The following is a 26,332-nucleotide window of genomic DNA, read 5'->3' as shown; positions in this document are numbered from 1 at the left end:
ACTATATTTTGTCAAAATCGCGTCGGGTGCGGCCTCCTTGCGCGCTCGGTGCGCCAATGCCATGTGACCTTAAAAAAAAGCATTTGATTGGTTCATAACATTTCCCATTGTAACAGTTGTACGACCCCACCCATTTTACTCAGTCTCTCTACAGCGTTTGATGAGAGACACCTCTTCTGCTTAGAAAGCTTTTTTGAAAAGTGTTTTCCTGTATACACATATCTTATACTACACACAACATGCAACGATCATCTTGATCAATCTTCATGCTCTGTACATTAGCCTTCCACATGTGATTGCCATGCATCTCAAATGTTCCATCAAAAAACAAATATGTGTTACACGATGTCCCTGGTGTGTGTGTCTCCACATTATTGTGCTGCCTTTCGGCCTGGGTATTGCTGGCTCTAAGGAGCATCATCAGCCACGGGCAGGCTGCACATCCTAGATCACATGCCATCTCATTAACGATAGTTTCCACCCTCCCGACACATGCTACACTAATCTAAATTGCACACTCTGCGAGGTCAAAACTACAAAAGAAACACACATAAGTACACTTCCTGGCCAGGCAGGAACTGAACAACGCCCAAGTCCCCGGAATAATTATTCACACCCCTACGCTGGCCTGGCATACGCAAGCCCAGCCCACTTTGCATACGTATAAATAGGATAATCACGACGCCACACGTTCCTCTTCTTCCACACTACCTCAAATGATTTGCCGCATCCACCTCGCATATCACAATGCGCAATAAAAAAAAGAAATGGATCCATGAGGTGTACTCCATCCTGGCAATCAACACGGGCTCTAAATTGTGAGCCCTACTGCCCGTCGTCTACGAAAGGGATCCATGAGGTGTATACTCTCCTGCAATCAATACTCCATCTGAATTGTGAGCACTGCTGCCCGTAGTGTTTGCTCACCCAACAATGACAGCAGGTAAGCAGAGCGGCCTGGGTGTACAGGGCCTCCAATTGAGCGCACTGCAGCGAGAGGGTGGGGTGCTTCAGCCTAGCTGCGCAGGTCCGAACAAATGATATTGCCATGTGTTATGATGTGATCTTTGACCTCATTCAGTCACATCTCTGTCTCATTTTAAAGACCTGCTATACCATAAGGTAGGCCAGAATCTACGGTCAGCGCTGCCCTACAGACAACTATTGAGGGAGGTTCTGCAGGAGGGGTGGGGTGCATCACCCTGAGTGCGCACGTGCGAAAAAGCAATGTTGCCGTGTGTAATGATATGATCTCTGACCTCATTCAGTCACATCGGTCTAATTTTAAGGACATGCTGGATCGTACTGTAGGCCTGAGCCAGTGGGCAGCGCTGCCCTACAGACACATGGCGTTGTCTTTTAGGACACTGTAGTGAGCTCCTTACTAAGTGTACATGCACCGAGGCTCCCGCCACTGCATTACACGCGCACATGATGCTTCTAGCATGCGCTCTGTTCCTTTGTATGTGAACGTTGGCATAACATATTATTATTTAACCTTTTGTATCCTCGTTTACTCCAACTCCTCTTTGAACCACGATTACCACTAACAGTTGGTAGATCGTAGTTCAAAAACGAAGGATGCACTCAACTCCTATTTTCTAACAAGCTTGAAATAAACCTTCATTTACCTCCAGACGTTTCCACCATTAAATTATTTCTCCCTTTTCAGACATTCCATTGATTGCCACAAGAAGGGTGGAGCGGGAGCTGACTCCGCAATGATGCCCTGGCATTCTGACACCTTCCATCGTGGTATCAAGACACCGTCCCCGACTGGAGACCTGGTCTATCGGACAAACATACCCCGGACTAGGAGCTTGCACCAACACGTCGTGGGACACACCAGTGGTGGCAGGTGAGCAGTGAAGCCTCGGTGTGCAAGACCTACAATTGAGCACAGTGCGGGGGAAGGGCTTGGGGTGCAGCACCCTGGGTGCACAGGTGCATGCAAGCGATTTTCCCGTAGCTAATAATGTAGGAATATATTATCAAACAACGGAGATAACATTATCACCAATTTAGCGACAGGAAACTGTCGCTAAAGCGACGATAAGGGGTTGATAATATGCCCTTGTAAATTCCCATAGAAGCCCAGGTTCACACCAGAACCTGGGCTTCTAAGGGAATTCACAAGGGCATATTATCAACCCATTATCGCCGCTTGAGCGGCAGTTTCCTCCCGCTAAAGCGGTGAGAATGTTATCGCCCTTCCTTCAAAATATGGCCCATAATCTCTGGCCTCATGTATTTAATTTTAAGGACTTGCTGAACCACACTCTTTCTCGCAGACCCCAGCGTCCTAGACAAATGGGTGACGGAGTTTAAACACTAAGGGCTGGGTGCAATAAGCCGACGCTCTGTCTCCTCCTCCCTGTCTTCTATTGTCTCTCCCTCCCCTTCTCCCTTCCACCCACTCCCCCTCCCTTCCATTCTCACTATGGTCCTTTCATTCGGACTACCTTTCTTTACCTCTTCCACATAGCACACATACTTATGTTTCATTTTTGTCTTGCAGGTTTCCTACGCTGCTTCCACTGGAGTCCAACCCACGTTTTTTTTTATTATACTGTTCTATTAAATTTACATTTTATTTATTTCTGTTTTAATAAAGGTTACTTATTTTTTCAAATAAATAACTGAGTGTATAGGTCTTCTTTTTCTGACGACACTTGTCTATTGTTTATTGTGAAAATCATCTGTTTATAGGAGATTTTAAGGACAACATTATTTAATCTAAGAGTGCACCTACCAAACATAATCTAACTGACTATTAGATAAATGAAGCCTAGTTAATTGTACAACTGCAAGAGTTCTATGAGTGTATCACTTTATATCACCATAAGTACTGCCCGTGTGATTACAGAACAAATAAGGCACTGCCTAGGACCACTGAGGCTTCAGGGACTGCCGAGGCCCACCCTGCATATTTAAATAAAGACTCGGAGTTTGGCGATCCCCGGACTTCAGTTAGCCTCGAACCCCCCTAACAATTAGTAAACAATACTCGGGAAGGTGGCGCTCCCCTAGGATGCAAAACGTCTCTGTGCCCTTCCGTGCCTAATTTACATGTGACATTAAGATCCCCAGTCCTACAGAGACCCCGCAATATAATAATTGGATTGGCCACGGAACATTACCCACCCACCAGGGGCCTTATTTAAAAGAACGGGTAAGACCCCTCTTTTTTTTTGTTCTTTTCTCTCCATTTTTACCATCCGCATCCCCTCTATTACAGCGTACAAGGTTTTCCTCCTCTCGCTTCAAGTAGTCGAACAAGTATTTGCTATCACAGGGTGGAAGCCATGCACCACCCTCTAATAGCAAACACAAATGTCCAGCGAATGCACACCCCGGGACATTGTATGAGCTGCGCCTGCGAGGTCGCCCTCCCTACTACCATGATGCATTTGTTAGTATAAATGCATACTAACACTACTTACACACATGTAGTACAGTGACCAGAATACAGTGAAGAAGCAGAGAAAGCACAAAATCTAAAAATATAAATCCTACCTGAAGTCGGATGACAGTTCAAACAGCTGCACAAACAAAACGGGTCTTCAACACAACGCAAGCAATTTTGAAATATTGCTGAGTGGTGCCTTCTTTTTGCCTTCTCCCACTCGTCGCAAAATTTATGTAGTGAAGAGGCAGACAGCAGTGAATCCAATAAGTAGATTTATTACAAGAAAACAAGACAACTGAAACAACCACCAACAGGAGCAGACAGCAAAGCAACCGTCTAATCCAGCACCGTGTACAAAGTCCGCAAGGTTCCCCTCATGACAGCCCTACATTCTAACATTACATACTGAGGGCCATATTATCATGGAACGGCGATAATGGGCTTCATAATATGCCGTAGAGAATTCCAATAGAAGCCCATTTTCTCGTGTTAACATGAGCTTCTATTGGAATTCTCTACGGCATATTATCAAGCCCATTATCGCCGTTTTAGCGGCAGTTTCCTGCAGCTAAAGCGGCCTTAATTTTAACGCAGATCATTGATAATATGCCCCTTAGATTCTAGTAGAATTACATACTAACATTCTACCATGACTTACAATGGAATAATACACAGAGCACATGACTTTACAGCAATGAGCTCATAGTTTCATCCACGAGTCTTGACACCGCTTCCCACTCTCTATATTGTATAAACGTAAACTAACACTTCTTCCATAAGTATGCTACAGCACCCAGAGCACATCACTTTACAGCAATGAGCTCACAATTTAGGCTCATGGTTTAATCCCCGAGTCTTCACACCAGTAAGGATGATTAGTTCGCTTCCCACTCCCTATATACTATAAACGCATACTAACACTACTTACACACTTATACTACAGCGGCTAGTATCCTACACCGCCCAGAGCCCATCACTTTACAGCAATCAACTCGGTTTCATCCCCAAGTCTTCACACCGGTAGGCATAACTACTTCGCTTCCCGCATACTATCAACACACAGTAGCGGTCAGTAGTTTGCTTCCCACTCCCTGTATGGTGTAAACGCCTACTAACACTACTTGCACACGTATGCTACAAACACCAGACCACATCACTTTACAGCAATGACCTCACGGTTTAGACTCTCGGTTTCATACCCGAGTGTAGCACCATAAAATATCACCACCATGCCACTCTGAGCAACACCGCACTTTCAGACCGTTAACAGTGATAACTACCCACTAGGTAATCAAGAACAAATTACAATAGTTCCTTGATTCTTTTAGCTTTCAAAAATTCTCTCTATTACTGTCTTTCTACTTTTCCATATAACTAGTTTTTTTAATATTCAAGTACACATCGAAGTCAGAAATGCAACGTATTCTATCAACACACTTTCTAGAACATTCTACAACACGTGGAGTTTAAAAGTTCATCAATTTTTTTAAACCTACCGATATTTTTTTGCAACATTTTCTCGAACATTTAACGGCACGTGCAGGTTAAAAGTTCACGATTGTTTTAAGTTCAAACAGTGCCTCCCAAATGCAAGTAGCAGGTGTGGTTGAGTTGAGCACATTTTATCCTATAATATGTACTATAATATGTACATGCAAACTGCTTTTTCTTAACCAATCACAAACATACTTTTCCACAAAACGAATGTGCACCCTACTTTTAAAAAACAATGCTTTTCATCTCCCAATCAGGTACCGTTTTGTATGCGAAAAGAAACGTGTTCCCCATCTTTAAACATATGCTGCATGAGCTACAGACATCTTTCCATACCTTCCAGCCATACCTTCAAAATGCTAGTGTGGATCGTAGGACATAGCTATGTTTTCTGGTGCAAGAGGTATGCAGAACAGAGACGTATTGACTTAGACCTAGGTTTACAAAATGTGGACATTAAATGGTTTGGACAGAGAGGATTGAAGTGGCACCAATTGTTGCCTTTGGTTTAAACCTGTTTGCATCTCCAACACCCTGACCTCATGATTGTACACTGTGGTGGAAACGACCTAGGCACATTGACTAGGGTAGATTTGGAAATGCTTATGAAGGACACCTTTGGACAACTGATGTTACTTTTGCCTCAAACTGTCTTTGTATATTAAATGGAAAAAAATAAGTGCAGGTACTCATTCAATTGAGTTAGGGGCGTGGCTAGTAGGTGGGGTTAGAGGCGGGATGAGACATGATGATAGAAACACTTCTATTGAGTATTCTTTTTTCCCTTGCATTGCCCGTGACAGTTGTCTCAAACTTTCCATATGTGCAGATTAACAGGTACATATGCTAATAAAGGGTGGTGTGAAGTACTTCTGGGAGCAATGCAAGGAGTTTCTAAACCCTGAATGCAGCCAAGCCATCAACAGTACTATTAGCCTTTCCAGGCTAAGAATCAATGTGCACCAGGACGAGAGAGACTGGCATAGCATCATTAATACCAAGTATTAGACGCATTTCTTTTCAAATACCTCCTGGGTGTCCTGATTCTCTCCCTCTCTGATTTAGTTTTTCTCTCACACACAAACATACACACCTCCAGGCAAACGCACATAAACAAGCAGACAAATACTCTCTATCAATCTTCACATCTCTAATCTTGCGATCTCTCCCCCACTCACTTCTCTCCTATTTGTATTGACTTCTGTTGCTGTCCCACTCTCTTTACCCCTAAGGTATCCTATAATCCTCTACTATCACTTTTTCTATTTCTAATCTGCCATCTCCGTGCCTCTGTTACTCTTTCCATAGCCGTCTCGATCTCTTCCGCATCTGTCTGCACTTACCCCTTCGGTCTCTTTTTTCCCCCCCTTTAAACTCTCCTCTGCTCCTTCTATCTCTGGCCCCTCACTCTTTACCTTCTTTCACCCCATTCTCCTTCCTCTTCCCTCGGCAGAAGGCCACATGGCCAGAGAGCTTGTAGTGGCACACAGTGCGCACTGCAGGGCCGTGAGCATAAGCAGAGTCCAGTAGGGCAGAGGTCAGGAGAAGAACAATACTGGCCTCTGATGGGCAGGTCATTAGACATCCTCCCACCTCACCTGGGCTCCAGGCAGGCCGCGTAGGCCATCTCCACCACCTCATCCCTGTCAATGTCCTAGCAGGTGGACAGGGGTGGGGGTGGAATTGCACATAAGCTCAAAAAATGTCCCTCCACTCTTCTCTTTATCACACAACACCATCTCTTTTCCCACATCTCCTCTCCAACATCATTGATTCACCACACTCCTTAAATAGGCTGCCACACCCTCACCTTTCTCACTCTCCTCATCCCTTTCTCTGTCGCGTATATTCTCCGCTTACCCTTACATCTAATTTTTTTCTCACACACCCCATCTTTCTCCATTTTTTGACACCCTCTAGCTTCCTTCCTCCACTTCACGGCATACGCATGACTGACTCCCTTCCTCACTATTGTCACCTTCAGACTTTTCTAAAAAATGTCTTTAAATTAATTTTCCACATCTTTTTTTTTACTGCTTTTCACCCCCTTCTAAGGTTCTCCTGTAACCACATCTTCTCGTATCAACTTGCTGTCTGTCTCACACATACTCTCACACTGACTTTCTCACACCAGCCCCTCACAAAACTTTGTCAGTTGAGTAAGCCAAGCACATGGCTGAAGATTTAAGTAAGTGCAGTGATGATATCAAGCTAAAAATGGCTATTTACTTGTAAAAAAAAAAAAAAGAAGCAAATAAAGATTAATGCCATTTTGAAATTGCTAGACGTGTGTATCCTTCCATTTTAGGTATTAAAGGGTTTAACTTATGCAGTTGGGGCCATAGGGGGGCAGTCTTATCTGGAGCAGCCCAGCCACCTTCTAAGTAAATACCCTCCAGTCAGGTGGACAGGGGTGGGAATGGAATTGCAGGAGCAAGTGAGTCAGGCGTCAGTGGGAGGCCAAGCGTTCAATGGGACAGTCACCTATGCAGGCTCTCTTCCCTCCCACCGATTCAGGCTGCACACCTCACTGTGCTCCAGGCAGCCGATGTTTAATACACTAAAAAGACACCCAGCATGGAGGCCCGGCAGGGGTCGGTTGATGACAATGAGAGCTTCGGGAGCAGAGGCCTACTTACCCCTGCGGCAGGCCTCCAGCAGGTGCCAACACCGAAGACATGCTGCCAAATAAACGGGCCACAGCTGCCCCTCAGGCATCGGCCCAGTATCTGATCAATCCGAGTACCGGTACTCTCCTTGGCACTGGAAAAGTGCTGGTACTCAGCTTGGTAAAAACAGGAAGTGACGGTACGCAGTACCTGCGAGTACCGGCCCATTTAAAGCACTGAATATATGCCAAAGACAGAAGTGGAAATGGTCCAAACAATTTTGTCCTCAGATTGAAAAATCTCGGAAAAAAGTCAACAAAGCTGTCTCTGCATACCTCAGAGACCACAAAATGGTGTCCATATACAACAACAACATACGTTTTGATATGGCGGATATACAGAAGTGATGGAGTACACTTCACAGATCAGGGAAACCGAGTTCTCCTGAATAACTGGAAGCTGTGCATCCATACAACGCCAACTCCCGCACCCTCGCCAAAATTCTCCACACAGCTGTGGCGCAGCGGCCAGACCATCTCACTTTGCAGCACAGACCTCTCGCTTTGATCCCCAGCTCTACTCACCTATATGGTTGAGTAGTTTGCGCTCTACAAATACCATATTGAATTACCTTTGCACTCCCTATACAACACCACCTAAGCACCATACACAAGCTACAATGTTCTAAACAAAAGTTCATCCAAGTACCTATAACTACATGCTGACACTACTTGCACAGATGTGGCACAGTGGCCAGAACACATGACAACACAGCATATGACACACAGTTTAGGCTCACGCTTTAATCCCCGACTCCGGCAGCAGCTCAGCTTAGCAACATGAGAAACTAGACAATACCTCACATATATTCCGTACCCCAGGACTTTCATACCAGTACGGGTCAGTCGTTTGTCCTAGTGGTTATAAACACATCCGGACACTACTTCCACAACTGTAGTGCAGCGGCCACGGCACATGACTTCACAGCATAAGACACACAATTTGGGCTCACGCTTTAATCCCCGAGTCCCGCACCAGCTCACCTTACCCGCATCAGACTCTACCCAATACCTCACTTAATTTCCATAGCCAACCACTTACACATAGAAGCTGATCTCAACAAAGAATTAGTTTTGAAAATTAAGCGAAGATTCGTCAATCGCCGCCAAAGTTATTGGGAATAGAATGTTGCCATTTTCCTATGGTAACTAGGTCCTAACTATAACTACCTACTGGCGACCACCAGTAGGTAATATATGGCATCAACACAACCCACTATAAAACTCAGTTTTCTGATACCTATGTCGCAATCAAAGGAAACTATGGATGTAGGACTGAGTATGCTGTATATGTTCTGACGTGCACCTGTGGCTTGCGTTATGTGGGTAGCACTAAGCTGCAGGTGCACGTCAGAATTGTGCAGCATCTCAGAGCAATCGTGAACAATAACAATGCGTATCCGGTTGCTAGACATTTCAGATCTGTACATGATAATGAATTGAGTTGCCTTTCATACTATGTAGTCAATGCAGTGGGCCCCCTGAGAAGGGGAGGAAATAGAGAAAAGCTCTTGAGAAAATTAGAGACCCGCATGATTTTAGAACTGGACAGTAAAAGTCCTAATGGGTTGAACACTACTGAAGACATGTATAACTATTTATAAGTACGCCATGAGAAAGTCATTGACAGTATATCAAATCAATGGTAACCATGCTGAGTGTATAACTGAGTTTTTATCATCACATTTTTTCAGGACCATTAGAGAACAGATGAGTGCATAAATCAATCAAAATTACTATAACTGTATCTTTGAATTTTAGTCAGCATCAAGTAAGCTGAGTATTAGAATAATCTTTCCCGTATCTTTTTTAATATGATTTTTTAATATGATTGTTTTGCACATTAGGGTATTTTTATAGCAATGGTAGTGAGGGTTTTTTGTATATAAATTATTAAATTGAGTACACATATAAAAGAAAAAATCCAAATCAAAAAGATTTATAATTATATATCCTCATGAAGGAGCACTTTTAGCACTTTATTTAAAACTCACTTGTTAGATATCACCTAGAAAAATTAATTCAGACATTTTGTAGAAACTTGAGCCCGCTGAATTAAGTTGGACAATGATGTCTAAGTGGTTATATTCATTATGCATTTATGCAGATAGGAATTGTTTGGTTGTTGAAAGGAGGAAGTTTATCACTACATATTAGTAGAGATATTTGTGACCCAGTTTTGCGGAATTGGCACATATTGCCATATTTTGCACCATCTTTTGTTTACATATTTATTGGTATTTTAATTATGTATACACTTTGGGTCCCATGATGCAGATGAAATTGATTTTTAAATAGTTATATATTTATATATTTTTAAAAATATTTATATATTTATTGTTGTAATACTTTATTCGATAGCAAGGTATCATAAAAGTAAGTACAAATACATCATGAATTGAATTAAATTCACTAACTACAATTTCATCATAATTTGATCTAATTTGCTAAAAACAGCATATAAATACACACTAAAAAGGAACATTTAAAATAAGTTTTCTTAAAATTCATGATTATAAATAAACAGGACAACAAGCCCGGGGAACTGTAATCACGGCCAAAAGATGTTAATTAAAAAGAGAGCTAATTCATAAAATGGCACAGTTACGCATTTTAACAGTCTACCCAGTACGCAATTGAACAAGCTTGGTTCGTATTTGCCACGCTTTCCCCAGAAATTTAGCAACCCCACAAATTACCATTAAGGATGTAGTATCCGTTGTCAGGATGCGAAGGGCCTCAGAGCACCGCCTTGTTTCCATTTTTCTACAAACTGGGCTTAACCATCTTTTTCTGACCCCTCTGTATGCCCTGCAGGCAAACAGGAAGTGGCCCAGTGATTCAGTTGGATTGGAGCACCGCGGGCAGCCTACTTGGTGGTGCTTAAAATTTTTCCAACTACTAGTAAAAACATTCAGTGGTAGCGTGCCATACCTCATTTTAAGAAACAAAAATCTGTCTCTTGGTGTGGAGATAAAATCAAGGAACAATTCCAGCTTCGGTACTGGCTTATGGGTCAGAAATTGATCAGTTAATGTACCCCATTTGGGGTTTCCCAAGTCCCTTGCTTCTATCCTCGCCCAGTACAATTTTTTAATGGTGTCTTTCGGCGGAGGCTGCTGTGATAGCCATTCTTCTTTTAACCCCAGGTTAATTACCAGGTCATTTAAGTTTTTCAGCCAAGGAATCACCCCAGAGCCATTTAGATCAATAAGTTCATCAAGGACTGCAGCATAGTTGCTAAGTTCTGGGGTCCTTCTGAGGCGAACCCAGAAAAGTAAGGGCCGGAGGCCGAGAATGTCTTTAATTGAGCGTCGTCCCAGGTCATGAAGTAATGGTTTAATGGGGGTGGAGACAGGGAGACCCACTAGCTCTCTCATAAATTTATGCTCCGCTGTAACTAGGTCAGAGACTCTTTCAGATCCCCACAGTTCAGAGCCATAAGTTGCAGTGGATAATGCCTTACCCTCATAGACTGCTAAAACAGGGCTAATGGGTTTACTAGAGGTCAAGCGATGATCTCTGGCAATTGCTCCTGTCACTCTCTTAAAATTTAGCAACATCTTAGCGATGTGTGAATCCCACTTCATTTTACGGTTTATCCTGACCCCTAGGTAATCGAATGCATCAACTTCTTCCAATAAGGTGCCATTTAGTGCAATATTGATTTTCTTAAATTTTTTGTTTTTAGACAGAGTCATCAATTTGGTTTTGGTAGTGTTAACTGTAAGACCACGATCTTCACAAAAGGCACTAAACCTATCAAGGAGTTTCTGTAGACCAGAGGGGGTTTTGGACATGAGAAGGGTGTCATCTGCGAAGAGGAGGGTAGGTATTTTTTCTCCTGCCAGGGCGGGGGCATCCGCTGGGTCCTCCCTCAAATGGTCTGCCACCCCATTTATAAAGAGGGAGAACAAAGTCGGGGCCATCACACAACCCTGGCGGACCCCCCTCTGCACAGGTATTCTCTCTGTCGACTGTCCCTCATTCCCCCATCTGATTCTCGCATACGTGCCATCATGCAATCTTTTAATAAGTTCCAGAAGATATCGCGGAAGGCCCATATCGTGGAGTACCTGCCACAATTTGACCCAGGGAATGAGATCAAAAGCGGTTTTAAGGTCGATGAAGGCCAAGTACAAGGACCCCTTACGGATTAAAACGGTCTTCCAGTAAGTGGCTGTAAATCTAAATACTTGGTCCATGGTACCTACTTTCTGTCTAAAACCCGCTTGCAAATGTGTTAGGATGTTCCCCTCTTCTAGCCAGGTCCCCATTCTGGAGATAAGAACCCTGCCAACCACCTTTTGAATGACATCAATTAGACCTATTGGTCTGTAGTTGGCAGGGTCCTCTCTCGCTCCCTTCTTATGAATTGTGACTACTTCCGCTCCTTTCCAAGAGTCTGGAACTGCGTGGCCTTTTAACAATAAATTCATCAAATGGAGGATGAGGTTTGCCCATACTATGGGATCATGAAGAATTAAATCTCCTGGCAGCCCATCCGGGCCTGCAGCCTTCCCACGTGCTATACTTTTAATAGCTGTCTGTACCTCCAAAAGTGTAAAAAAATCAATTGGTTCAGACTGCATAAGTACTAACTCGGACTCTAGACAACCAGTCGAGGATTGTTCAGGCCCTACCTCACTGCAGTAAAGATTTGAAAAATGCATAATCCACTGCTGCTCAGTTACGTTATTAGGGATAGGATCTGAACCTCTTTTAGTTAATTGATTTATTAAGGTCCAGAAAGTACTAGAGTCTTTTGCAAAGGCCGCCTTCTTTAGTTCCTGCCAATGATCCTCCTCCCAAACCCGTTTGGCAGCTTCTATAGATTTTCTATAATCTTGTCTAGCCAACCTTACGGCTACAGGATCTTTTTTCTGTAGAGCTGATAAAATAACCTTTCTCCGATCTCTACAATCTACAGTAAACCATGGTTTACCTCTTTTAACTACTTGTTTTGTCCCACCCTTAGACCCCATTGTTTTAAAATGAGAGCCTATGTATTCTATAAGTTCCTTATAGGAGTTACTAAAGTCTGCACTATTCTCCTCGACAGGCGTGGAATTAAACAAAGCACATTCTGCTACCTTAGAGGACACTTGGAGACCTATGCCAAATAAAATATCCTCTTGACATGACACTTTATGCCATTTAAGCCTTCTATGACAGTTAGTAGGGATCACTGCTTTTGAAACTAGATGAACGTTTGTAGCTTTTTCCCTTACTTGCCATCTAATGTCTGCACAAAGTGGGTTATGATCACTATCTGGCATCTGCTTAACCTTCATGTCAACCACATACCCCCATGAGTTTATATCTAAGATGATATAATCAATGCGTGATGGTCCATTTAATCTATTGAAGGTCATAGCCCCATGGGGGTCAGAAATAGTTCTCCCATTTAGTGCCCGGAGGTTAAATTCCATAGTAAGGGCAGTAATCTGCAGTGCCCTCACCGTCCACCTCTTAATGGGACTCAGATTTAGAGTAGGAATAGAGTATTTTATGTCTTCCACATGAGTCTCTAAAATATCTTCCTCACTTAAAGGTTCATATGTACAGTTGAAATCACCTCCCAAAATAATATTTGAAAGTGGGGGGATACCTGCTAGAGCCTTTTCCAAAGAGGAGATAGTAACAGAATTTTTGTTAGACGGACTTCCTCTCGCATACACATTAAAAAGATCAACTCTGGTGCCATTTAATGGCCCTTTAAAGGATAAGTGAAGAATATCTTCTGAGTTGGCATTGTGGACTTCAATCACCAAATTCAGTTCTATCTTGACCGATATGTGTAGTCCCCCCAAAGGGCGCCCCACACCTTGGGTTACGGCCGGTATATAAAAGGTGGAATGACCAGACATGTACAGGGGTTCCAGGCTCCAAGTCTCCTGGAACATGCAGATCTCATATTTATTAATAAAACCATGCCAATCGGGGATAGCCAATTTCTTCTTAAGACCTGCAATGTTCCAGGAGAGGATATGAATTATGTCAGACTTGCCCTTCCCTACCCTGCCTTCCTCACTCGTGGACTGGTTTAGCGGGATCATACTAGGAGCAATAAATGCCCTGGGGATATTCACCACAGGGTTATGCTCAGGCCCAGAGACTTGATAAGGACTGTGATTGACGGCTATTAGTCAGTCTGTTCTATTGAGACCTGAGTCATCGTCTACCTCTATAGTAGACCATAAGGGAAGACGCCTAATCTGAATACTAGAGTGATTGGGCGGGGAGGACCGAAACTCCAAATTCACCAAGTCGTCCGCCAGAGTTTGGGTGTTAAGTTGGATTTCAATACAGTCACTGTTGGAACTGTAGGGAAAATCTCTTAACATTTACCAAGTCTTCTCTAATGATGGATCTACAGCCCCTAACATGTCTGCGCCAATGGATGGCTTTATTAAGTAAGGAATCCCTAGTTTCAAAACCCTGTTTGTTGGTCATTTTAGGGACACCAGTCATATATACTATGTTATTAGAACTTCTTTTGGTGTTGGACACAGATGAAAAAGTTGTCCTCCCCTTGATAGTTCTGTCTCTTTCCATCCTCCCATTACTGGACGGTAAGACAATTGAAGTGCCGGGCTTATTACACAAATCTGCACCCTGCAATCTTATAGTGTCGGCGTATGATTTGGGGCAAGATTTGGTGCTCAACGATCTGATCTTTAGGCACTCACTCTCAGCTGGGGGCCTAGGGGCGGGGGACGATAATTGGGATAATGGCAGCGATATTAGATTGGAGCTGCCAGTGCGCAAAGTTTTATTTGTCACAGTTGCATTCCCTTTCTGGGGTAGTGTCGCCAACATTTTCCTGATATCCACCATATCCTGTTCAAGTTTCTCTAACTTTAACAGGATGACCTTGGTGGAACTAAGACAATTTGGGCAACCCGTGGATCTTTCTACGCGTGTAGCTGCCACATTTTCGACTAAACCCCTCTTAGACGCCTGTGGGATTACATGTAGGGCATCACCTGTTTCCCCCTCCAAGACGGCATATTTATTACTACATGGGATAGTAATATCCCCTAGGCTTAACGGTACAATCCCCTTATCAGTATTAGTGTCTTCTGCAATCGGTAGGTCATTATCTATAAGGCCCGATGGCCCAAGTGGAGCAGGCACAAAACTGATCTCTGGTTGGGTATGCACTAAGCACATAGGTAGAGTTTGCGATGTTTTTTGATTTTTAAACATATCTGGGATCACCTTCCCTCTGTATTGTCCTGCCTCTTCTGTATCGGGGGTGGAAATTGCCTCTTGTTGTGATTTATTGTCTGCTAAAATAGCTTCAAAATCGTTGACAAGATTTTCAATGCGGGTCAAAGTACAATTAGAACTGGAAACAATAGCTTTTTAAATCTTTTTCCCTTTCTTTGTATTGGACTGCTGGGCCCCTCCTTCCATAGATTTCCGTTTGCCCATGCTTCCAAGAGTTATGCAGTCAATTACTCAAACACACAAAATACAGTCTTATGAGATTCCTCCTGCCATCAATCCACAATACCTCTTACTCCAGATCTTACGTCCAGGCAATCTTAAGGGGGACTTGTGACGGGCGTTAGGGGGTGAGCCCAGTCCAGTCTTTGCCGGGCTTGGACGGGCGCTGATGGGCCCGCCCTTGGCCCGGGCGGCGCCCGCGCGCGTCCCGCGACGCGGGGGGTGTGCTCCATTTAAATGCGCCTTAGTGCGCAGAACCAGCGTGGGCGGCTTTCCGGCCGCTAAGGATCCTGGGATGTGAAGTCCCCACCTCCACTCCGCGGCCGCGATTGAAGGAGTTGCAGCGGCGGAAGGCGGGAACCGGCCAGGGAATCAGAAGTGCGGGAGGAGGTAGGTTGCTCCGCGTCAGCTACAAGCCCTCGAATGATATCAAGACGCCCGCTCTGCCGGAGGTGTGCTCCGTTTAAATGCGCCTCAGTGCGCAGAACCAGCGTGGGCGGCTTTCCGGCTGCTAAGGATCCTGGGATGTGAAGTCCCCACCTCCACTCCGCGGCCGCGATTGAAGGAGTTGCGGCGGCGGAAGGCGGGAACCGGCCAGGGAATCAGAAGTGCGGGAGGAGGTAGGTTGCTCCGCGTCAGCTACAAGCCCTCGAATGATATCAAGACGCCCGCTCTGCCGGAGGTGTGCTCCGTTTAAATGCGCCTCAGTGCACAGAACCAGCGTGGGCGGCTTTCTGGCCGCTAAGGATCCTGGGATGTGAAGTCCCCACCTCCACTCTGCGGCCGCGATTGAAGGAGTTGCGGCGGCGGGAGGCGGGAACCGGCCAGGGAATCAGAAGTGCGGGAGGAGGTAGGTTGCTCCGCGTCAGCTACAAGCCCTCGAATGATATCAAGACGATTTATTTAATCTGCAATGTTACACTTTGAAGCATTTATGCGGTTTATAAATTATAACAAACAAACAACCAAAAGTGACAAAATGAATTTGCCAAATGCAATGTGACATCTCTCCCAAAAAAATGAATGTTCAATCAGCGGAGTATTTCTTCTATGTCTGGTGGTGAAGGTCATGTGATTTACTATGTTATGTTTAAAACAATGGCGGGCGCTACGTTTCCAGTGAGATCAAGGGTACTTCGTGCTCGAAACGCGTCGCAGAGGGGAGTGTGTTGAATAAACATCTACCTGCCTGAGCCGTGGGGGTCCGTCTCTCTCTTTTCCGCCTGGAGTGAGGTGAAGTGGAATTTGGAGAGTATACTCTTTTGAGATATATATATATATATACATACATCTATCCATCCATCCATCCATCCATCCATCCATCCATCCAGCTAGCTAGCTAGCTATATATATATCCATATATATCTTCATATATCTATATATGCCAAAGTCCGGTTTTGAAACATATCCGGTTATTTATTGTCTAATCTGCATACTCTTGCCCTGATGCGTTACGGCTGAGTAAGTCTTGTTCAGAGGTGGGTAACACTGCGACGTGAGAGCAAGTGTTCAATTTATAGAAGTCATGAGACTGTGAGTCGCTGCACTACAAGTTCCAAGGTGCACCAATGTTGATCGCATTATACGGATGCATTTAAATATATATCTTTGCTGCATAGCATCCATAATGCATTTGTATTGTTTTCCTCCTTTGTGCAAGTTGCGCCTTAGAATAAAGTGACTACGTACAGGTGTTCCAAAGTAGCAGCAATATTTCAAATACCTGAATTTCAAAACTGTCTGAGAGAGGTGTATGACTCTCTTTTCCCTCTTTCTCTTCTCACAGCCAGAAATAACAAGGAAGTCCAGAGGTCTGGCGTGAAGCAAGCGTGTCATGCCCCCACAAACTGTTGACCACACAAACAGAAAACTCCATAGTAGGAGCCCCCAACCCTGCAGGGCGACCTCGGCAGACAACGGGAATGGAGAATCCCGTCAAATTGAACACAGAGAAAAATTTCAAAAGCCTTGTTTTGAAATGTATCTAGTTATTTATTGTCAAATCTGCATACTCTTACCCTGACGTGTTTCGGCTGCGTAAGCCTTGTTTACAGGTGGGTAACATTGCGACGTAAAAGCAAGTGCTCAATTTATAGAAGTCATGTGACCGTGAGTCACAGCACTACAAGTTCCAAGGTGCACCAATGTTGATTGCATTATACAGATGCTTTTAAATATATATGTTTGCTGCATTGCGTCCATAATGCATTTGTATTGTTTTCCTCCTTTGTGCAAGTTGCGCCTTAGAATAAAGTAATTATGTGCAAGTGTTCTGAAGTAGCAGCAATTTTTCAAATACCTGAATTTCAAAACTGTCCGAGAGAGGTGTATGCCTCTCTTTTCTCCCTTTCTCCTCTCACAGACAGAAATACCAAGGAAGTCCAGAGGTCTGGCGTGAGGCAAGCGGGTCATGCCCCCACAAAGTGTCAACCACACGAACAGAAAACTCCATAGTGGGGGCCCCCAACCCTGCGGGGCGGCCTCGGCAGACAATGGGAATGGAGAATCCCGTCAATTTGAACAAAAGGAAAAATTGCCAAAGCCCGGTTTTGAAATGTATCCAGTTATTTATTATCCAATCTGCATACTCTTGCCCTGACTTGTTACGGCTGCAGAAGCCTTGTTCACAGGTGGGTAACATTGCGACGTGAAAGCAAGTGCTCAATTTATAGAAGTCATGTGACCGTGAGTCGCAGCACTACAAGTTCCAAGGTGCACCAATGTTGATCGCAATATACAGATGTATTTAAATATATATCTTTGCTGCATAGCGTCCATAATGTATTTGTATTGTTTTTCTCCTTTGTGCAAGTTGTGCCTTAGAATAAAGTGACTATGTGCAAGTGTCCCAAAGTAGCAGCAATATTTCAAATACCTGAATTTCAAAACTGTCTGAGAGAGGTGAATGCCTCTGTTTTCTCCCTTCCTCCTCTCACATCCAGAAATACCAAGGAAGTCCAGAGGTCTGGCATGAGGCAAGCGGGTCATGTCCAGAAAAAGTGTCAACCACACAAACAGAAAACTCCATAGTGGGGGCCCCCAACCCTGCAGGGCAGCCTCGGCGGACAATGACAATGGCAAATCCTGTCAATTTGAACAGAAGGAAAAATTGCCAAAGCCCGGTTTTGAAACGTATCCAGTTATTTATTGTCAAATCTGCATACTCTTGCCCTGACACGTTTCGGCTGCGTAAGCCTTGTTCACAGGTGGGTAACATTGCGACATGAAAGCAAGTGCTCAATTTATAGAAGTCCTGTGACCGTGAGTCGCAGCACTACAAGTTTAAACACATATTTTTCATAGTGGAAAATAAGGCAAAAAGTTACATGTAAATTATTAAAATAGGATTAAGTACTTTACAATTTGTATAAAATTGATAAACGACAGAGGAAAACAAATTTGTCATCAGCTAATGCCCCGTTCAACAGATTATGTCAGTGCGTTGAGAAATATTATTGTTGTTTCAAGGAAAAGTTTTAAAGAATTGATTTCTTGTGAGAAATGCGCATGCGCGGGCACAAGCGCTTGCGCAGTTTCCTCAAGGATTACCCAGACGGCGAGGAAGAGGTGGAGGGCAGCCCAGGGACGCCACAGTACAGGTAAGTGGTTTTTTATTTATTTTTAATTAATGTAGAATTACTTGTTCATAGGGGCGGTGGAGGCCGGGGCTGGCCAACTCCGCTCCGCTGCTGAGTGTGCGGAGATTGGCTTTCTCCGTGTTCTCCACTGAATGCAGAGTAGGCAAATCTCCGCACACTCCACGGGCGGATCGGAGATCTCCGCCCAGGCTTACCATGGAGCTGTAGAGCAGCGTCCTTAGGGCCACCTAGGGTAGACTAAGATTATGAAGATGGGATAGACTGGAAGGTACACTTGGGGTGGGGAGAAATGGCCATTACTAAAAAAGCTTTCAAACTAAAGTCACCTCTTCTCTGTTTTCCAGGAAATGGCACAGTATCTGTTGGGCGCAACTCTAGATGCTACAGCACTGTCTATACTTTGGACATGCAATAAGGCACCTCTCGTCTAATGGATTTCTAATGGGCTTGCAGAGAATGTCTCTATCTCCAACTGCCTCCTCAATTGATCAGCCTGTGTTCACTAGACCAATGCACAAAGTCTCCCTGGTCATTGCTACAGCCAATATCTCCCACATCCATGCCCATCCAATGACTGGCTCTGTTACCGTGCTCCATCGACATCGGCAGTATGCTGAGTACTTTGGGGGGACAGTCTTCAAAGACACTACCCCACTAGTTCCACCTATTCAACAAGGTCCAGCTCTTTTTTTCAACGCCATCATTATGATGTTCCAGATCAAGGCAAATATATGCTGGCTTCAAAATACCAAGAGGAGGGAGTGCCTTTGGTTCGGGAGTTTGTGCTGCCCTTTAAGTGTCTGCCAATGATGACGAAAATGGCTCCATCACCAAGGTCATCAGGACTTCAACAACATAGAAAAGAAAATGATTGCTGAAAGAGGTGTCATAGCAGACACAGCCACTGATTGGTTAAACGTTGACAGGATGCCTTCATGGCTGTCTGCCATTCAAAAACGTTTGTTACCAGTTTACTTTGTGCTGTTGCTTCTCTGGTGTGCCATGCAGGTGTTCTGTCATTGTGCTAAACACCTTCAGTGTTAGTTCCCATGTGGTGAAAACTACCTTCCAACACCATTTATGGTTGTTTTGTATGAGAGTGGTGTGCCATTCTTCTGCTAAGTTGTTACAAAACCTGAGATTATTGCATCTATATAATACGAGAATAAAAAGTAATTTTACCCACAAACTCAATCTTATGGTAAGTCAATTACATTTCTTAATTACTAAGGTATTTAATTTAGACACATTATAACAAAGGATTTTGAAATATATATGTAAGTATTTGAAAAAAGATAGGATGATATATAAGTGATTCTGTAACTGTTTTTATACATCTATTAATGTGACTAAGACATAGTTTGCCTCAGGTACAGACTAGGTGTCTGTGAAGTAAATTTACTATTTGTTTCCATGGACCTTCATGTCGAAGTTGTGCTCTTTTGCTTCATTCTGTTGGTAGTACAAGAAAACAGTGCACACTACTGGTTAAAGTTCTATATGATAATGTAGTATAAGATGTGAAAGGTTTACCTGTGTATACAAGATCTGCCGTTCACAATCAATATTTGTATTTGAATTGCAGGAGTTTTAGTCACATTTGATCCATTATAAAAGAGGACTAGAACACTCAAAATTAAAAGTGGAAACCATGCACTGTGGGTGTATTTGAATTATACATCTGTGAAACTTGACAGCTATGTATTGCATACTCCTAAGTGTAGGCATTAGATAATTTCAGGGTTGGTTTGTATGTGGATTGATGGTGAGATATGATCTTTAATTATTATTCTAAGTGAGATTTCAAATATAACAGTGCTAGGCATAGTTCAACATGTAGTGTTTAGATATGGATTACAGTTACTAGTGCAGAGTGTGCCTTTGGAGTCTCACTACCAGTATATTAGATCGGTTTGTCAAGTTTTAAATGAATGTTTTAGTACATATAGTTAACCTGTGACATATGCTGTAGGTATGTCCTAAACTATGGTTCTTTCTAGTTAAAAAAGTTATAGTTGTCCATTTCAGTTTTTGTAACTTAGTCATTATGTGAACACTGCTATGCCAAGCACTATATAGAGTATGCCAGTTATAATGCAACTGACATACATGTTTCAAAACATGTATAGGGTGTTACTGACCGAGTCATAGATCAACAGAAGCAGTTATACATTCACTAAGAAATTCAGAAAGTATATATATATATATATATATATCTACCAGTATATAAACCAGTTGCAGATATGTTTTGTAATTCGGAATACAGGAACTGAGGTATTCATTTATCTATGTATGTTCACATTTCTAGTGCTTTCAAAACAGACAGTCAGATACTGGTAGATTTGCTTAAACATATTATGGGTGTGCTAGCTAGGCCATATGTTAGGGTGCTATGTGATAAATATATATGATATATATTGTGAATTTTGAGTGAGCTATATGTGCTTACAAAAATGGTTCTACTCAAGTATACATGCAGTGTGCCATCCACAATTCAATCTGACATACCTAAGTAGAAACCTAGGGATTATGTCTTGGGTGTTGTATAATTGACATGCACATGCAGTTTTACTGTTAGGGCTGTCTTCTTACTTAAAAAACCTAAACAAGGTGTAAGCTTCTGTTGTAGCACATATACCTTTGTACTAACCAAGGGCATAGCTAGGCCATAGCGCAGGGAGCTGTATGCTGAAAATGTAACACAGGTACTCTGAAGATTCACTGAGGTATATGCAGTCCTACAGACCCATGTTTACAATTATACGTGCACTATGCTACCCAGACTTCAATGTGATAGAGCTAGGAAAGGCCAGACTCACTAAAATACCCAGCATGCAGCCTCTAACAGACAGATTTAGACAACCATACAGGTTACAAAGAGAGGCAGTCATTTGCAGCCAAAGATATATACACGTGCAATCGAAGCCACACATTGGGACTGGGACACTCATTTACATATATGGTAAAGAACTGACACTTTCAAGTATAACATGAGCAGAAGTAGCCCTTATATCCTGTTTTGAGACTAGTAGAGTTTAGCGTTTTGATGGAGTTTTACTGCTAGGCCAATGTTCATATTTTAAACTCGTACACAAGCCATGAACTGATCTTCTACCACATATAAATCAGCACTGAGATAGGCTGTGCCTACGCCGTAGGGCAGTCTGGTATGTGCTTAAAAGGTAACAGATGTACTCTGAAGACTGAGTGAGCTACATGTGCTCATACCACCTCATATCCCCCATTAAACATCCAGTTTGCTAACCAGAGTTTAATCTGACACACCTTAGTAGGAAAGCAGACAGGCACTAAAACACACACTGACATACTGACAGATGCATCTAGAGATTCACTGATATAACCAGGCACAAGTGATATCTATGTAGTGCTAATGAAAGCAGTTGCGCACACACCTAGAAGCTAATAGTCACACACACATCCAGGAGGCAAACTATGCAGTCCCTTACAGACAGATTTAGATAACCTTAGAGGTTACGAAGAGATGCAGTGATTTACTCACAAACTTACATGTACATGGATTGAGAGCCCTAGAGATGACTGAGACATTCATTCACATATCTGTTAAAGAACGGTTACCTTCAAGCCTAACATGTCTAAAAGTAGCCCTAACATCATGTTTTGAGCCTTATATAGTTTAACCCCTTCGCTGCGGCGGAAATTCTGCCGCAGCGCTGGGGGGTGCGGGGGGGCAGCGCGGTGGTGCGGTGCTCATGACGGAGCCACTCCGTCATGAGCCACGGTTGGGCTGTGCTCATGACGGAGTGGTTCCGTCATGACTCCGCCCACAGCGCTAATCGCCCGCACAGGCGGGGAATTAGCGCCGCGTGGGCGGCGCGGCCGCCAACTGCCGCAACATGACGGAACCACTCCGTCATGAGCACACGGCAACCGTGGCTCATGACGGCGTGGTTCCGTCATGAGCACGGAACGAGTTAATGTCTGGATGCAGTTGTACTGCTGGCTCAACATTTATATTTTAAACTGCTACACAAGGCATAAACTGATCTTTTACTGTATACAAGTTAGCACTGAGGTAGTCTGTAGCTAGGCCATGAGAGGCTGATATGTGCTTAAAAGGTAACACATATTCTGAAGCTTCACTGAAGTATATGCACACATAGAAACTCATGTGCTTCATTACACATCCATCTTTGCAACCAGAGTTTAATCTGACACACCTTAGTAGGAAAGCAGACAGGGAGTAAAACCCCACTGACATAGTGACAAAAGCATCTAAAGATTCACTGATATAGACAGGAACAAGTGATATCTATGTAGTGAAATCAAATGAAAAATTACTTTTATTTGATTTAGTTTAAATCATAAAAAAGTGCCACAACCACTGATACACATACAATTCACGCGCAAATGTACCAATATGTTGGTAGTATTTCATTAAAATTTGTAATAAAAACAAGTTAAAACAGTGTGCAATTGATTCCTACAGTCTTATTGGTGTCCAGTCACTTCTTGAGAGGGTATACTTGGGCTGTGCACGGCCGGGCTGGGTTTGTGATCTCTCAGAGTAGCCATAGGGCGATTAGCAAATGTAGTGACGATGTTCATTTTAAAAGAAATATATGATTCTAAGAAACTGTGTCTTTGTGTTTATGTTTCCTTTTAAGTTAAACTTAATGATCTGAGATAAGGTGCTGATACCATTGATGATTTCCTGTTATTTCTCCGAGGTAAAGTGCATCATGCTGTAAACAAGTAGACTGCAAAGTGATTAATTGTGCTTTGTCACCTTAAGTGCCTAACCGGTTTGAGTTCTCTGTCGCTCTTTTCTAGTTCATTTGCCGCTAAGCACAGAAACTTTATTGCCTTACATGCCAGTTGTACTGTCGAGCCCCCTAAGCATTTTATTACGGCGGATCTACAAGTCCTTATTTGTTCTCTTTTCAATGTTGGCCATTGAACTTCTTTGAGTATGTATAATAGTGCCGGACAAATGCATAGTAGGTGGAGCAATGATTCATCTCCTTGTCCACAAAGGTGGCAATCCATTGAGGGCCAGGTCCGTTTCCATTTTGGGATAAGATCTTTTGATGGATGAACTTCCAGTCTCAATAGAATCAGTTTCTGCTTTTTGCGATTTGCAAAATGTTCCGACAGGTATGGGTGGGGCTTCAGCATTTTATATGTTGGCAACACCATCCATGTGTTGGTTTTTGAGGTCAATGAAGCTTTGTCTTTTTCCTGAGATTGTTGCTTGATGGTTTTATTGACTATTCGTTTAAACTCTAGATAGGATGATATTGTGTGCCAAGCTTCCTCTAACTTTAGAGCTTCAATCGATTGCTGCAGGAATGGATAAACTGAGTTACTCAAACTGGATTGTCTTTCAACCTCCAGCCAGCGGTAATGTGCCAAAAACTCTTCATCCGCTGCGCTCATTTTCCAACAGTATTTTGTAAGAGCTCCTTGTCTTGTCGGGATCTGTATTTTTAACCTGAATTCCAATCTAATATGGACTTGTGCATTGTGGCACAAAATTGTGAATAGATTTTTGAAGAGACTGGTTTGGGCGGTATTTAGAATTATTGAGACGTTTGTGTTTAGGAGTTCCGACCCATACGTGATTGATGGCAAGAATTTTGCTGCCACGAGATTTAATAAGTGAGTCGTCGAACAGTCACCACATTTTTTTGTCAAGATTTATATGCAAATAGTAGCTGTTTTGCTTTTACTATCCGCAGTTCTAGATATTGCTTATAGTTAAGATGGCGATCTAATTTTACTCCCAGATATTTATATGTTCTCACCTGTTCTAAGCAGTTACTGTTGATCGTCCAGGAAAATGTTGGTAGTTTTTTGTGTGGACTAGAGAAACACATACCCATAGTTTTTTTTTAAGTTTATATCTAATTGAGCTGAGGCTGGGTATTCTGCTAGTTGATTTATCAATTGTTGGAGGCCGCAGGGCATTTGGGATAGCAACACGATGTCGTCGGCATATTGCAGACTTGATATTCTCACTTTCCCCAATTTTGGAGAGTCCCCCAATGTTAAATGTGGGTTATTGTCTAAGTCGGCTGTATAGAAATTAAATAGACAGGGGGCTAGAACGCACCCCTGTTTTAAGTCATTGGTGGTGATGATTTTATTTGTTAGACTTCGACTGTCCCCCATTTTTATTTGGACCCATGTTTTTGAATAGAGGTTGATTATTGCATCCAATATTTTTGTGGAGGCTCCCCAGAATTTCATTTTTGCCCACAGGGCGGATCTGGGAATCTTGTTGAAGGCTGCTTTGAGGACCACAAAACAGGCATACAAAACATTTGAGTTGGCAATAGCTTGGTTGGCCAGGAGGATGACAGCAGATATGTTTGTTAAGATGCCCATCCCGGCTCGAAAACCCGTTTGTGTATTGGGGATCAGTTTTGTGCTGTCGACCTAGTCCTCTAGATCGTACATTTTTGCCTCAATGTCGATGAGGGCTAATAGCCTATAGTTGCATGGGTCTGAATGGGCCCCTCATTTGAATACTGGATGTAGGATGCTTCCTCGCCAAGAGTCAGGGATAGTGTTTTGCGAACAGCGATGATAATTGATTGGACCAGAAAGCTGTATCTTTTTTTAATAAGGCGTTGGGCAAGCCATTTGGTCCCGGGCCTCATCTCACCTAAGTCTTTTTTATTGCGTTCAATACTTGTTTTCGTGTGATCTGTAGATGGTGGACTAGTGGGTTTGACCCTGATGTTTCAAGTGGACCTGGCTGGCGTTTGCCTTCTGGTTGTTTGACTTGGGGGTTGCCATGATCTATCGGGTTCGATGTGCAAGTCATGAAATCTGGGGCCAAGGCAGTCAGTCTCAGTGTCACAGCCGTCCGGGACTCTTTGGTTGGAGTGTCCCTAGAGATAATAGTGCCAGACCGTCTTGCCTTCAATGTACCATTATTAAAGGGAGCGCCAGGTACTGAATGAGCTCTCCATGCATGGTCTGTTATAACAGAATACTAATGCAGTTTTTTCCCGTTTAATAGGAGATTGATATGAGCCCAGAACTCTTTTGAGTTTCGTTGCTGGCTAACGTAAAGCATTTTTGTCCAGAATTTCCCGTTGTATGTGTGCTTGGCTGTGCAAATCTCTTTTTTTAGGTCTCTTTTCATTTGTTTAATTACGGCCAGGGCCTGCCGGGAGGGTTGAGTTCGCATTAGTCTGAGAGCTTTGTTTAGGTGTCTTTTTTTTATCCTTAGGGTAAGAGTGCACCAGGCTGCCCCGCTGATCCTAGCAGACTTTTGGCTTTTAGAGTTGATTGAAAACTTTCTGTTTTGGCTGTTGACGAAAGACTCCCAGGCCTCTATCCCTAATGGTTTTGCATTAGTAGGGGCCAATAAGGCAAAGCAGGACTCCATAATTGCGTCTACATTGTTATTGTTCCACAATAATCGTTTTTGATTGTAGAGTTGAGTAGGTTGTGTGCAGGATGGCCGGGACCTTTCTTGGATGTTGGTTAGTGTAAAGGATTGAGGATAATGATCACTGTCTACTGTTTCCATTATTTGAAAGTTTGTTATAAAGGGAAATAGATCGGGATCTGATAAAATGAAGTCGATGGTTGCTTCTGATTTTGCTGTCACTTTTGTAAAAGCTGCCAGACTGTCTTGTGGACCTTGACTGTTTAAGGTATACAGTAAAAGGTTGTCCAGTAATGTGGCGCATTTCTTACCCTAAGTGTCTC

Source organism: Triturus cristatus, chromosome 1_2, assembly GCF_964204655.1.
Source record: "Triturus cristatus chromosome 1_2, aTriCri1.1, whole genome shotgun sequence".
Taxonomy (NCBI): Eukaryota; Metazoa; Chordata; class Amphibia; order Caudata; family Salamandridae; genus Triturus; species Triturus cristatus.
The sequence above is the reverse complement of the archived record's forward strand: the minus strand, read 5'-3'. Positions refer to the sequence as shown.